The sequence below is a fragment of the Macrotis lagotis genome, chromosome 8, assembly GCF_037893015.1.
Source record: "Macrotis lagotis isolate mMagLag1 chromosome 8, bilby.v1.9.chrom.fasta, whole genome shotgun sequence".
Lineage (NCBI taxonomy): Eukaryota > Metazoa > Chordata > Mammalia > Peramelemorphia > Peramelidae > Macrotis > Macrotis lagotis.
In genome coordinates this window covers 166589784-166601561 of record NC_133665.1, presented here as the reverse complement: position 1 = coordinate 166601561, position 11778 = coordinate 166589784, and the positions used below count along the sequence as shown (strand labels likewise).

At 40.6% G+C, this 11778-nt stretch overlaps 2 long non-coding RNA genes across 2 annotated transcripts in view; one reads left to right on the top strand and one right to left on the bottom strand.

Annotated features, from left to right (window-relative positions):
• Positions 1 to 1411: 1411 nt before the first annotated feature.
• LOC141496328 (uncharacterized) lies at positions 1412 to 6038 on the bottom strand. Its single transcript, XR_012471010.1, has 2 exons — positions 5953 to 6038; positions 1412 to 1587 (listed from the first exon to the last, which is right to left on the bottom strand). It is a non-coding gene; the product is annotated as an uncharacterized LOC141496328 (long non-coding RNA).
• Positions 6039 to 6091: 53 nt separating this feature from the next.
• LOC141496329 (uncharacterized) overlaps positions 6092 to 11778 on the top strand; it is a 43481-nt gene continuing 37794 nt past the window's right edge. The window contains exons 1-2 of the long non-coding RNA XR_012471011.1: positions 6092 to 6272; positions 9828 to 9948. This is a non-coding gene — a long non-coding RNA (uncharacterized LOC141496329). The remainder of the gene's footprint in view (positions 6273 to 9827; positions 9949 to 11778) is intronic.

Sequence of the window (11778 nt, the reverse complement as noted above, 5' to 3'; positions counted from 1 at the left end):
ATAAAAAACAGAAATAAAATGTCTTTAAACACTTAAGCTGGTGATTTAGTAAGCAGGATAGAATACAAACCAGATCAGTTCTGGTGGGAGATGGAACATGGAACAATATATCTCATGGAGTACAACTTGACCCTGGAGAAGGGGTGAGTGGAAGGGTTTTAGAGAAGAGCGATGAGACACCAGTGTTTCTCTCAACAGTTTTTGGAAGACAAACTTTGACATCGCAATTTTGCCCACGTCAGGTCTGGTTCCTGTGTCCCAGATAATCTTGGAACCCACAAAGCTGGGCTGTGGTTAATTAGATGGAACAAAACTTTTGTTTGCAGCCAATTTGAGGCTGCCTAGAGCCTTACTGTTCTCCTCTCCCTTACAGGGAGTCATAGCAATCAGATGGTTTGCAGGGCTGGACCAGGCCCTTAGACTGGAATTCGTTTAGTGATTACTAGGTAGGGAGATCAAAGTCCCCCAGAACTTGTTCCACATCTGGAAGATCTCCTGAATTTCCTCCCCCTACACCATGTATGACTGCCTTACATGGAGGCACCTTGAGCCTTGTGCTTTCCTACTCTGTCTGGCCAATTAGAGAAGACAGAAGGGGTAGTAGCATCTTTATAACTGGCCAGCTGGTCATAGTTGCTCTCTTTCCTGCTGTGTCCAGATCAACTTCATCCACAGCTCAGGGGCCATGAACTTCATTAAGAGGAGGGATATTCCCTTCCCCTGTTTTCCCTCTGTTTTCCTTGATTCTGTCTTTCTTGTCTCTCCATTTCAGGGACTGGCACCCCACTGCCCTTATGACTTGGAGCCAAGGCAACCTTGGAGCTCGGATGCTCAGCCTGGCAGGGAAACCCTGAGAAATCACAGCACCTGGGACTCAAGCCCAAGGTGGAGCTTTGGCCTCGGATATTGGGATTTTACTGTAGAAGAATAAGCTGTGAACCTCGTTGCTTTCTCTTCCCCAGAGGCTGATCAAGCAGGATTAAGTCTTAGGGGGAGTGAGTTTGTCTAATCACGATGATGGTTTTTGGAGTAAATATGCTTTTATATAAGCAATTTGATTGTTAGTGACTAAATGAACCCAGAGAGCAGGAGACTGCCCCCCCCCCTTACAACGGAAAGAACACAATTGGTGGGGACTGGACCCTTTTGCAGAGAGTTAAGATTCCCTTAATTTCTTTAAGGACGTAGGAGAACCCTGGGAGAAGGGTTCAAATGAACCTAATTGACCTTTAGATATTTCAGGGAATGGGGGTTGGGGCAGACAGTGTTATATACACATGCACACACATACACAGGTATCTTTATACACACATACACACATGTGCACACACATATCACATTCCATAGCATAGAATATGAATAATTAACATTTATATTATACTTACCAAGTGACTGACACTGCAAAAAAAACTTTTCCAATTATTTTGCCATTTAATCCTCACAAGTCTGGGAGGAAGATACTCAAACGCAGAGAAGCCCAGCCTCACTTGGGGTCACACAGCAATCAGGGCATTCCAAAAGTGAGTTAGGAGTCCAGGTCTTCCTGACTCTTCCAGCTCTCTTTCTCCTTGGCCACATGATCTTTTTCTATTAAGAAAAGCAATAGAGAGAATAGGCAATTTAGTGTTTGAAAGTTTGTTGGGTACTTTATGGTCAGCATATCATTACATTCCTTACTTATTGTCTCCCTTTTATAGATGAGGCAGTTGGAGGTTCTTACAGGTTAAATGACTTGTTCAGGATGACACAGCTTGTCAATGTTAGAGTGTGATTTGAATCCAGTTCTTAAGATCCTAACTTCAGGTCCATTGTTTAACATCCTCTACCACATTACGTCTAGCATATATAGAATTTGGGATCAAGAAAACGAGCTCCAATTTGGAGCTATGTCCAAAGAGAAATACAACTGATCATACCCTTTGATCCAGCAACAACACTCCTAGATCTGTATCTCAAAGAGATCACAAAATAATGGGAAAAGGTCCCACATGCTCAAAGATATTCATAGCAGCAATTTTTGTAGTGGCAAAGAAATGGAAATTGAGGGAACTCCCATAAATTGGGGAATGGCTGAATAAGTTATGGTTTATGAATGTGATGGAATAATAATATTGTTCTATAAAACATCACGAGCAGGGGCAGCTAGGTGGTGCACTGGATAGAGCACTGGCTTGGGAGTCAGGAGGACCTGAGTTCAAATCCAGCCTCAGACACTGAATAATCACCTAACTGTGTGATCTTGGGCAAGTCACTTTTAACCCCACTGCCTTGCAAAAAATCCAAACAAACAAAAAACAAAAAAACCCCCCAAAAACAAAAATAAAAAAAAAGTCATGAGCAGACAGATTTCAGAAAAGTCTGGAAAGAGTTGCATGAACTGATATGGAGTGAAGTGAGCAGAACCAGGAAAACATTGTACATATTAACGTTAACATTGTGAGATGACCATCTATGATGGATGCAGTTCCTCTGACCAATCCAGTGATCAAAGACTACCCTGAGGGACCTGTTATGGAAAATGACATCCACATATAGAAAACAAACAAAAAACTAACAAGAAAATCCTATTTGGTCTAAATGCAGAACAAAGTATGCTATGGTCACTGTTTAAAATTTCTTTTATGATTTTTCTTCTCATTTTTTCCCCCTCTTAGTTCTAATTTTTCTTTCACAACATGACTAATATGGAAACATATTAAATGTCTTTGCACATGTACAACTTTTACCAAAAAATTGCAAATGGATGAATGTTGAAAACTCTCATTGCATGTAATTGAAAACAAATTTAAAAAAAAAAGAAAAGAAAGAAAATTTGAGCTCCAATGCCCTTGCTGACGATAATTCGCTGTGGGATGATGCTGAACAACTCACGGAGTCTCTGTGCTTGCCCAAGACTGTCTCTTGGAGGCTCATTGCCTAACCCAGATGGATCATTTCAGTGGGACTCATTACCTCATGGTGAAACATTCCTTCCTGTATTAATCAATGATATGTGAACGCTATTCATATGTATGTATGTATAGGATGGCAAACAGTAATTCATCATATATATGTAGATACATACATTATATATAAACAATAAATATTTACATATACAAAATGAGTTAATATTTGAAATTCTTTGCAAAGCATAAAATGCTATATGAATACAAGCTATTTTATATACATATATATGAAGAAAGATACATATTTGTGATTTACATATATGTGTTATAGTTTATGGTTTGCAAAAGATTGCAAATGTCATCTCATTTTATTCTAACAAGAACCTGGGTGATATCTCCATTTGAAAGAGAAACTTTGTGATATGCACATAGGTAGTGTTTGAGGCTGGCTTTGAATTTGGTGCTTCCTGATTTCAAGTCTTACACTCTGTCTATCCACTGGGCTCTCGAGATGCACGCACACATATGTGTATGGTAAATGTGCATGTGGATATAGAACACAAATATGTGTAGCTATGTCTCTCAGTCCATAGATACAGAGCTTCTGAGCCCAGTGAAATCACAGGTCTAGTCTCTATCCCTTCCCCCATTTTCTGCCTTCCTCCTGAAAATGGACTGTGAAGAGGTCTGACAAAGTGAGACAATCAATAATAGAAGACAACTTGATCTTTATGATTCCATGGAAGTAAGGACCTGGCATAACCAATCATTTATTCTTTCTTCCTCTTTCTCCCTCTGCCTCTTCCTCCATTCTCTCTCCTCTGTCCCTCCCTCCCTCCCTCCCTCCCTCCCTCCCTTCCTTCCTTCCTTCCTTCCTTCCTTCCTTCCTTCCTTCCTTCCTTCCTTCCTTCCTTCCTTCCTTCCTTCCTTCCTTCCTTCCTAAGATTCCTCTGACTATGAATGGAACACATCTTAAAAATCACATACTACAGATGGAAGGGATGTTAAGAAAGTCAAAGTGAGTCATTTTGTAGATGGAGGAACTGAGGCCCAGAGAGGTTAGCTATTTGGACTGAATTCACTCAACTAATACAGAAGGAAGAAAGGACAGAAAAAAGAAAATAAATGGGAGGAAAAAAGAAAGTACAACAGCAGTCAAAGAGGAAGGAAAGAAAGAAGGGAGATTCAAGTCTAGGTTTTTTTATTTCAAGTCTTGAACTCACTATACCATATAAAACCAATTTTTAATTTTACTAAGTCAAACTGAACCAAGGAATCAGTTTAGACTACATTGAGAATGATGTCTTTTATGAAAAAAGGATCAATATGGAACTAAGATTACAAATGAATGTTGACATAGCTACTCACACTGCCTCCCCCCCCCCCACTTATAAGAGTTCATCCTTGAAAATGTTTTCACACCCCCAGAATATGCTGCTGCTAAGATATTGATCTGACACCAACATTAAAATGCTTTCAGACATGGCAGCAGGGGATTCTGGAAGGGCTGGGGCATGATGTCAGTCATCTGGCACAGATAGCATCTCTCTGCAATAGGAAGGAAGCTTAACAAAGGAAATGGCAGCTCCCGCTTCCTTTAGATGACAGGTTTCATTACTAGCAATCCTGGTGGAAGTCCAGAGGCCATTCCTAGGTACTTGGGCTGGGTAGCCAGAGACCACTCGGATTTGGGGCACACTTCAGTTGATTGTGTGTGGTTGTTTTCTGGAGACATATTTAGGTTCAACAAAATGTGTTTTCCCAAGTACTTTGCCTCTTAATTTTTAAGCCCCTGTTTATTTTAGGTGAAATTTAATCCATATGCTTCTGATTCATTTACACTTAACTCATCAAAATGTTGTTTCACATAAGCCCTTTGATGTTTAAGACTTTGGAGCTTTCTTTAGTAAGTTCTTTTTCTCTCTCTTTTCATCATTTCTGTTGTCTCTCTCATACTCTTCCTTCCTTCCTTCCTTCCTTCCTTCCTTCCTTCCTTCCTTCCTTCCTTCCTTCCTTCCTTCCTTCCTTCCTTCCTCCCTTCCTCCTTCCTCCTTCCTTCCTTCCTCCCTACCTTCCTCTTCCTTCCTTCCTCCCTCCCTTCCTCTTCCTCCCTCCCTCCCTCCCTTCCTTCCTTCCTTCCTTCCTTCCTTCCTTCCTTCCTTCCTTCCTCCCTTCCTCCTTCCCTCTTCCCTCCTTCCTCCTTCCCTCTTCCCTCCTTCCTCCTTCCCTCTTCCCTCCTTCCTCCTTCCTTCCCTCCTTCTTTCCTTCTTTCCTTCTCTCCTTCCTCTTCCCTCCTTCCTCCTTCCTTCATTCCTTCCTTCCCTCCTTCCTTCTTTCCCTCCTTTCCTTCCTTCCTTCCTTCCTTCCTTCCTTCCTTCCTCCCTTCCTTTCTGTCTCTTTCTTTCTTTCTGTCTCTTTCTCCCTTCCTTCCTTCCTTCCTTCCTTCCTTCCTTCCTTCCTTCCTCCCTTCCTTCCTTCCTTCCTTCCTTCCTTCCTTCCTTCCTTCCTTCCTCCCTCCCTCTCTCCCTTCTTCCCTGGGTGTAAACAGCTAATATCTCAATGTATTTGAATTTAAATTGCTATTCAAAATACTAGAACCTCAGAGTTCAGAAACCCAATTAATCAATCAATCACAAAGCGTCAGCAACATTCAGAGCTGGTCACCAGGAATCACCAAACTTGAAAGGGACATCTAATTGAGACTTTCCCCGGCCCCAAATCCCTCCTATGATAACCGTGAGACAAATCACCATCTAGTTGTTTGCTTAAGAACCTTCTGCAGCGTCTGAAGCAGCTAATTTTATCTTGGGATAGTGGATAAAGTGCTGTCCCTAGACTTGGGAAGACCTGAGTTCGAATTTGTCACAGCACACTTAATAAATGGTGTTTTCTTTCACAGAGGTTAAAATGAGCTACTCTCTGAAAAATGCTTTAGCCTAACCAATCAATCCTGTCCAAGGAGTGTGAGAGTTTATGCAATATTCCATAGCCATAGCCCCCTCCCACTTCTGTCTTTTCCTAACTCCTTGGAGTTCTCTTTCAGTAATAAGTTGAAATTTTCTCACACCTATTTTGAGAGTTTTCCCAGAGGACCTTCCCATCCTCCTGGACCAACGAATGTGAACACAGGACCTTTGTTTCTGGGAACATGACTCTGGCCTGTGGGTGACACTGAGTCTTTTGACTCTCCTTTGCCCTCCCTGTCATTGGCATTGTTGCATACTGAGCTGTGGAGGATTCTGGAACCAGAGGAGAAACCTCTTCACACACAAAGCAAGTGGCCAAGCTCTGCCCTTTCTCACATCCATCTTTCCTGGTGAATAGAGAGACCTGAGTGATCTGATTCTCACCATATGGAACAATTGATCCCTTCACTTAACTTCAAAAGTAGGCAGATCTTTCCCCTAGTTATAAATTTTAGCCATTCTTTTTTGGTGGGTGGGTGAATGAGGGCTTGTGGAAAAGAGAAAGCAACAATGGAAGAAGGCCATTAAAAAAAAAAAACTTAGCTGCTTGAATAGAAAGTGTGTGGTTATTTATTGGGTCCTTGACATTGAGGAAGGATTTGGGGCTGGCTTTCACTGGAGAGGGCGGGGACTTTCTCTAGAAAGTGGACCTCATCCCAGGCCTCTAGATCCCTCCTTTATCTGAACTTCTGGACTTGGGCTACAATGGGTGTCAGAAGACTCCCAGGGCTCGGGAGTACAAGCCTCAATATCAGCAAAGTTCTGTGGAAGGAGTGCTAGACTTGAATCAGAGAGACCTAGATCTCTGTAGATCTCAGTGGGACTAGACCCAGACCTTCTAGACTCTTTTCCCTATACTATCTTATCTCTTTGAATTCTGGGTAAAACATAGAACCATACATTTGGATCTGTAAGGAATCTCAGAGAATAATCATTCTAATCTCATTTTATAACTGAAATGGTTTGTCCCCAGGGGAGCCCAGCCTAGATTTAAACTCAGGTTCCATGACTCCAAAATCACACTATTTTGCTAATATCTTTTAGCCTCAGTTCCCTTATATGTAAAATGAGAATTAATTATAATAGCATGTGTCTTATGAGATTGCTGTAAGAATTATTGAGACTAATATCCCCAGGGAGCCCAGTCTAGATTTGAACTCAGATTCCATGACTCCAAAATCACAGTATTTTGCCAACATCTCTCAGACTCAGTTCCCTTATCTGTAAAATGAAAATCAATGGGAAAGGACAGAGGTGGGGGGGATATGGATATGGAATATTGCATAAACTCTCACACTCCTTTGACAGGATTGATTGGTTAGACTAAAGTATTTTTCTAAGAGTGGCTCATTGTAACCTCAGCATGTGCCTTATGAGGTTATTGTAAGAATTATCTAGACTAATTTAGTCTAAAAACTATATGAATACTATAAAATACTTTATGAATTATTATTATTGTTGTTATTATTATTATTATAATCCCCTCCTCCCCAACTTAGACTCTGGAGCTTAGACTCTCAAGTTTTAGAGTTAGATGGATCTGGTTCATCATACAAACTGATGAAATAAACCAGAGAAAGGCCAAATCTGTCTAGAATTTATTTTTATTTTTTTTAGAATTTTAAACTATCAAGATAAAGCTAAGTAAAAAGAAATGCTACTTTCTCTCATTTTAGAGGTGGTGTAATACAGGTGTGCAATAAGGTGTGCATTGTCAGAGATGGGTTATGGATCTGTTCATTTTGCTCCCTTTCGGTTGTTTTGTGTGCATCTTATTGTGTAGGGTCAGCTATTAGGAAATGATACTGATATAAGAAGGAAGAATCATCAGTAAAACCTAAAGTCTTCAAGCTAGAGCTGGATGACAACTTATTGGGTCCACTCATTTTTTTCTTTTTTTTTTTTTTGAATTAACAAAGATCTATTTCCCACCTTTCTCACTCTCTAGTCACAGGGGGAGAAAAGAAACACAAAATTCTTGTGACAAATACATAGAGACAGAACAAATGCCTGCCTGGGCCACATCCAATATATAGATGTTCCAGTCTGCCCCCGAGCCCACTTTTGTATTGGGGTTATTCTTGGTCAGATACAGATTGAACTAACCGCTGAGGTTCTGCCCAACTTTGAGTCTCTGGGAATCGGAGGTAGGTAAGAGGCAGTTTTGGTGTAGAGTTCAAATCCTGACTCTACTACTTACTACCTACAGGCCTACCAATCACTTAGCTTCTTTTGGCCTCAATTTCCTCATCTGTAAAATAAAGTGGTTGGACTCCATGACCTCTAAGGTGTAAATCTATGGACCGGACCCCTATGAACCTCAGTTGCTCATCTTAGAGTCAAGGAAGTGGGACTAGATAACTTTTAACGTCTGTCCCCCTTTTATGATCATGTGTGGTCTTCCTTCTCAACTCTAGCGAGTTGAAATAACTTCTCCAAGAATTTTTTTTTTTTTAGAATGGAAGACTAGTTCTCCCCCTTTCCCCACAAATGACTCATGCTCTCAGAGCCTCCAACAGTTTTCATCACTTCTCCCTGGGGCACCAGGTGTATGGAACCCATTTACCTTCAATTCTCTTGAGGGCCAAAGGAGTGGAAATGAAAAAAGCAAAGTCCATGGGGCCATGGATCCACTGGAGTCTTTACAAAGAAAACTGAGCTTACTCTACATGGGTCTTAGTAAGCACCACCTCCCCCCAAGTCAGGGCTAGATTTATGTATTTGTTCTGGACCCAAGATTTCTACACACAAGAGACAAATGCAAAGGTATTGACTAAGCCAACTCATTCCCAAAAGCAAACAGCTGCACCAACGATGCTGGGCTTCCCAAGTCACCCAGGCAGCCCCTTTAGCAGAGCAGGTGTGGAGGCCCAGAGGGTCCGAGGCTCCCGCCTGCCCCCACCTCCCTGTTTCTCCTTTTTCCAGAAAGGAAACTCACTTGGGGAAGGCTGTTCTCTCTTCTGTCCTTGGAAGCAGCAAATCAGAAAAAGGGCTTAGGTTTGTCCTCCTTGTCTGAGGGGAAGGGCAGGGTGGCTTCCTTAGGAAGCTGTTGATAAACCTATTCTAGCTACAAAGGCCCTTTATCTGGTGGATTTCCCCCCTCTTTTTTTCCTGCTGCTGTCAGAGAGGGGTGGAGGCCTTCAGTAAGGAGAACATGAAAAGGAAAACAGAGGTGAGGTGTTAACCCCTTGAGGAAGCTCCAAAGATTTTAAATCCCTCCCTGTAAGAGGTTAGTGGGCAGTTTGGCAGAAAAGGTCCTCTGGGTGTCTCTCAGTTATTTGGCCAAGGAGATTCTTTTCCTTTTTTTTGTGTTATGGATCCCTCTGCTTGTCTGTGAAGCCTATGGTAAAACCCTCATGAGAATAATGTTTTAAAATGTACAAAATAGAACACATAGAATTATAAAGGAAAACGATTTTGGTGAAATAGTTATCAAAGTTTACCAAAAAAAGATTCATGGACTCCAAGTGAAGAACCCATGTGAAGGAGGTCGAGTGATTCGAGGCATTCATCACTGGAAAAGGCACCAATTAGTTGTCATACACATTTATTAAGCTGTCAATAGTCTATAGGTTCTATGTTGGTGCTGCAAACCCAAAAACAAAAATGAAATTCTTTAGCTTCAAGTTTGCATCCTTTTTAAAAAATTTTTTAATGTTTTAAAAAATTATTTATTTTTCCAATTATGCACAAAAATAGTTTCCAACAATCATTCCTTGTAAGGTTTTGAATTTCACATTTTTCTCCTTTCCTTCTCTCCCCTCCCCAACAGAGAGCAATCTAATATAGGTTATACAGGTATAACTATGTTAAACATATATCTATATTAATCATGTGGTCAAAGAAGAATCAAATTAAAAAGGGAAAAAACATAAATAACATAAAACAAATTTATATCGACTTGGATTGAATGCTCAGAATAAGAATGGTGATGAACAGTCTTTCACTTGAGCATCCCATTTTTGTTAATGAGCAGAACCACAACTCTATCAGGAAGATTATTCCAGCAGCATGTTATGACCCAGACCACGCCAGGAAGAAGCTGGTTGGAGTCTTACATAGACATGGAACCTGGATCCAGTAAGAGATTTGTTTTGGTGAGTTTTAGAATTTTTTTAAGTGAGCCTCCCAGGGATTTTGAGCTGGAAGAAGTCACAGAGGTCATTGAATCCAACCCTTTTTCCATCTACCCCCCCAAGATTTTGATTATAAGAAAACTGCCCAATGTGACATGGGTAGTGTCAGAGGTGGGATTTGAACCCAGCTACTTCTTAGATGGAGAGAAGGGCTTAAGAGGAGGTTGTCTGAGAGATAAAGTGGCATTTGAGGAAGGCCTTCAACTAGCAAAGACATGGTCATTTTAGGTATTAGAAGATGGTGGGGGGGGGAGACGGTAGATAAGAAATTGAGGCATGTGTTGAATGAAGTTGGAAGGAGAAAGATAAAGCAGCCCATAATTCTTTAGTCTTAAACATTTGCATCATTATCTATTTTGTAGATGAGGAAATTGAGGTTTAACTAAGATCAGATTGCTACTAAGTATTGGAAGCAGAACAGTTAAACTCAGATATTCTGGCTCCAAATCCAGTGCTTTTCCTATCTGGAACCAGGTGTCACTGGACCTTGAATGGCAAACCAGGGAGATTGTGTTTTATTCAGTAGGAAATGGATCTTTGATCAAGGGAGTGATGTGGTCCGAGGACTGTATCAGGAAAATTAATCTGTCACCAAGAAAGAAAACACACTGGAGGAAGAAGCGGGACACAATGGGGACACTTTGACTTTGGAGGTGTTTATTGCAGTAGGACAAGAAAGAGGTAAAGAAGGTCTTGGCTAGGGTTAGGATGGTAAGAATCAAAAGGAAGAGAAGGGGAGAGATAGGAAGATTTTTGAGGTAAAAATAATTCTGAATAAATCTCACATTTGTTATACTTTTTGATGAGTCTTTATACCTTTTATCTTTCAACTGAATCTCAAAATAGCCCCACAAAACTTGTAGGGCAGAAATTATCACCAAGCCTATTTTTTTTTTCATAGTAACATTGGGGCCAAATTAGTAGAAGGGAAAAGAGGAGTAGAGGAAGAAGACTAAATGAGAATCTTGGCAGCATGACATGGAGACAAATTGAGTTTGGAGTCAGGAAGACCTGGGTTCAAATCTGGTGTCAGATACTCAGTAGCTGTGGGACTCTGAGCAAGTCACTTAATTGTGAACCTCACCATCCGAAAAAGGGAGGCAAAAATAGTTTCTATTTGATGGATTTGTTGTGATTATGAAAGGAAATACACATATTGGGGTGTGTATGTGTGTGTGTGTGTGTGTGTGTGTGTGTGTGTGTGTGTGTGTGTGTGTATGCCTAGATAGGTATTTTTGTGTGTTTATGTCTGTCTGTCTGTCTATGTATCTATTTATCTATCTATCTATCTTTCTGGAAATCTTAAAGAACTATACGAGTACTTTAATGGACTTCATACTTCTGCCTAGGGTCAATCTTGCTGGACCCTACTTTAAATTCTGTAATATAAATGTTAATGAAAGTGTACTTTGAGATGCATTTAAAATTATTTGTGTTGTGAATAAACTACTCTTTTAGCAACTATAATAAAAGAGAATATTTCCACAACTGATAAAAGTGGCAAACTTTCAACTGTATATAGACTTACATGGTCATAATGATCTCTCTCAAAAATTGCCCACAAGGGGGAAAATGGAACCCTAAAGTTCAAAAATGACTTAAATGAAAAGGCACAAGTGAAGCAAGCACAGATCTAAACCACAGTCTGCCCTCTCTGGAAGAGCCCAGCCAAATCGATTGAGGTAAGACAAAATATAATAGAAACAAAGAGACATGCAGAAAAAAAATGAAAATTACTGTACAGAGAATTGAATTAGGATTAAAACTCTTGAGTCGGGTCTCTGATGAGCC